Source organism: Hordeum vulgare, chromosome 5H, assembly GCF_904849725.1.
Source record: "Hordeum vulgare subsp. vulgare chromosome 5H, MorexV3_pseudomolecules_assembly, whole genome shotgun sequence".
In the NCBI taxonomy this organism is placed as follows: domain Eukaryota; kingdom Viridiplantae; phylum Streptophyta; class Magnoliopsida; order Poales; family Poaceae; genus Hordeum; species Hordeum vulgare.
Window position 1 is genome coordinate 495,147,418 of NC_058522.1, and position 3,829 is coordinate 495,151,246.

A 3,829-nucleotide genomic window follows, 5' to 3' on the forward strand; every position below is an offset into this window, starting at 1 on the left:
CCCCCTGGAGGGAAACGGTCATACGTTTCCCTGTGCCTTTATTAGCATTTAAGACGTACGTTACCTGTAACGTAGGCATTTATTCGCCACTACTCCACCCCTGTGCACCGAACCGTTGTGAAGGGTAGCGCACTCTATATAATCCACCTTTCCCCACTGGTGCAGGGGTTAGCAATTCACTGTAATCCATATTACACTCGACAACAAGCTCCCAAGAGCACTGAGACGTAGGGCTATTACCTCCACCGTAGAGGGGCCTGAACTCATACAACCTCGCCGTAGCTAAGGCTCTGCCCATCCTTTCGTACCCTACACATCTACTGTCAGGCTTATACCCACGACAGCTGCATCTCGAAAATAATGCACACCTTCTCTATAAGCGGTTGTGCGTCGATCACCGTACATCCATGGATGGCTCATCTGCGTTATACGACAGTATATCAAATACAACCACGATCCTAAAAATTAGTACCACACGGTCTAAACAAGGAAATATAGTTGCTAACCTTTTAGAATAAGTAGAAATAAAGAGGAAGAGGTTTAAGCGTGGCTCGGGCATCTCATATCGTAGTTGTGTTCGGTGAACTGAAGCGGCATCGCTCTAATACACATTTCAACAAACACCTCTAGTGCATAAAAAAATGGAGAGCTAGCACACACCCACACTCTTCCATCCAAGAAAAATGCAAGGAAGAGGGGAGAGGGGGCTGTGCTATATATAGGCAGAGGACTTTAGTCCCGGTTTGAGACACAAACTGGGACTAAAGGTGGCGCACATGCGGGCTGCACACCGCGCAGCCCTTTAGTCCCAGTTTGAGACACAAACTGGGACTAAAGGCTCCTTACAGGCCGAGACCAAAGCCTCGTGGGCGGCATTGTGATTTGGGGTGACGTGGCCGGGCCTTTATTCCCGGCCGAGAGGGAGGCCGGGACTAAAGGGTCCAGGCCAAAGGCCCGTTTTCCACTAGTGTTGGCGCACCGCTTTCGGCGCCTATAAAATGCGGTGCTCGCCACGCGGCTGCCCATCGCCCTCAATACTGCCACGCGCGCTCTGCCGCTTCCTCCCCGCTGCCTCTGCCGCCCCGCCACCGATGCGCGCCCACCGAGCCACCATGCTGCCGCGCCGCCGTGGATCTTCGGGCTACCGCGGCGTCCGCGAGCGCCCCTCCGGCGTCTACTATGCCGAGATCCGGTACGGCGACGTACGCCTCGGCCTCGGCACGTTCGAGACCTTGCCCGAGGCCGCCCGCGCATACGACAAGGCGGCATAGCGCCTAGGGAAGCCTCGCGCACAGATGAATTTCCTGGACATCTACATGCGCGAGCAGCCGCAGGACCTCGACCCTCCGGCTCGTTTGATAACAGACCAGGACCGTGAGGACCACCGTCGGCAGCAGCGCTGCCTCCTCGTGTCCGAGGAGGATGAGCGAGCGATGGCGCAGTTGCGCCGGCGCCACCCGGAGGATGTCGCCGCCGAGAACGCCTTCTGGGCGAAGAAGACGGTAAGGCGCCACGAGGAGCGGGATGACAGGCGTCGGCGCAAGGCGCTAGCCATATCGCAATGCAAGGTCGTCAACAACAGTGGGACGTCGTTCTTCGGGAGTGAGGATGAACGTTGGGATGATATTTGACTCGATACTTCGGACACCGAGGATGATGATGATGAGGAGGAGGACGACATGGAGTAGGTTCTACTAGTTGCACCATAGTTTTTATCTAGTTGCGCCGTAGTTTTTTATCTATCTATGCGATGTATCGTTTTATATATGTATTGTGAAATATCTATGTATCGTTTTATCTATCTATCTATGTAATATATATGTATATCTATGTATTGCGCGAGAGGGCGCACGCTGCATTTTAGCGCGTCCGCTGGAGCTACGCGCGCGCTGCATTTTACAGCGGCCGCTGGAGCCAGCGCTGACCGCCACGCCAAAATAGGCGAACGGCGCGCCGCACATTTGGCGGCTGTTGGAGATGTTCTTATCAGAGACTGCTACGCGTCCATCGGTTGATCCACACGAAACATCCGTCACCTCGACGGTCGTTCGGTGTACGCCCGCAGCCGTCCGATCTACGCGGCGCGATGGCTTCCCCGATCCAATAATCCCTGAATCAACGGTCGAGTTGTAGAAACAATCGCTTTGCTGGAGAATAAATTTGGACCCATTAGTTCTTGAAACAATGGTCGAGTTGCAGAAACAAGCGCTCGCAACCGTCACCCGAATGGCCATTTGATGTACACGCTCACAACCGCCCCATCTACATGGTCGCACGCGTCTTGGTCGCCTCCCCCAAGCAATTAACTCCTTAAGCAACAACCCAGTTGTAGAAATATTCGACGGCGATGCGTCTACCAGCGACCGAGCGGCGTACTTCACTTTTGCAACAGAGGTAATGTTGCGGAAATATTTGCATCACATGTTGTTCCGCAAAAATCTTTGCAAGAAAGGTATTGTTGCAGAAAATCTTTTGCAACAAAGATCGTGTTGAAGTATTTTTTTTTTCTTTGCGGGAGAAACTTTTGCAACATAGATGATAGATAATGTCACGGAAAATTGTCCGTAACATCACCTATGTTACAGAAAAAAATTGCAATCAAGATCTTGTTGTAGAAACACCGTCGTTGTTGCCGACACATGTCCATCCTTGCTATCCCAGGCTGCCGGCCTGGAACCCATCCTAGATCGAAGAAGAAGAACCAACTCCAAATGAACAATCAACGCGCTCGCATCAAGTAAACTTTACCTGTACCTGCAACTGGTGTTGTAGTAATCTGTGAGCCACAAGGGACTCAACAATCTCATTTCCAAAGGTATCAAGACTAGCAAAGCTTAATGGGTGAGGTATGGTTAAGTGGTGAGGTTGTAGCAGTGGCTAAGCATATATTTGGTGGCTAAACTTACGAGTACAAGAAATAAGAGGGGGAAGATCTACGCATAACGGACGTGAACTACAGATGATCAAATGAATGGTCCTGAACACCTACCTACGTCAGACATAACACCACTGTGTCCTCGATCGGAGAAGGAACTCACAAAAGAGACAGCCACAGTTACGCACATAGTTGGCAAGTTTTAATTAAGTTAACTTCAAGTTATCTAGAACGAGTGTTAAACAAAGTTTCCATGTTGCCACATAACCGCGGGCACGACTTTCCGAAAGATTTAACCCTGTAGGGGTGCTCCAACTAGTCCATCACAAATTACCACAAGGCGCATAGAAATCCTCAACCACGAAGCTCGCGATCTCGTCGGATTCCCTAGTGGAAAACCTCAACTCTGAGATTACCCAAAGCATCACCAGAATCCCGATGCATAAGATATCTCGTCAAAGGTAAAACTGATCCAGCAAGGCCGCCCGGCGTGTCGACAATCCCGATAGGAGCCGCGTATCTCGTTCTCAGGACACGACGGATAAGCACAACGTACGGCAGCCTGATAGGAATCTCCCGAGTTGCCCCGGGTTGGCCCCGCAAACGGCTCTAGTTTTGGACCAGCACCAACAACACTGGCCCCCCTGTATTATGTAGAATTACTCCTCGGGTAGCGCTAACTCCCTATGCATTTCAATTTAACATAATTATTGTGTTGGGCAAATAGTACCAATGTTGGGCCTTGTCAGACGAGCTTTAATCTAAAACGAATTATCAAGGGGTCCCCATAACAACCCCGATCGTGTTAGGAGCGCTGAATTATGGAACATAACACCGGTAGCCGAAACTAAGGGGGAAAAGGTGGAACAAAATACCAGGCTAGAAAGGCCGAGCCTTCCATCTTTTACCAAGTATATAGGTGCATTAAATTAAATAGCATTAATATGGTGATAA

At 50.6% G+C, this 3,829-nt stretch overlaps 1 pseudogene; it reads left to right on the forward strand.

The window, feature by feature from the left end:
- Positions 1 to 1,112: 1,112 nt before the first annotated feature.
- Positions 1,113 to 2,015, forward strand: LOC123397021 (annotated as a pseudogene).
- Positions 2,016 to 3,829: the final 1,814 nt, after the last annotated feature.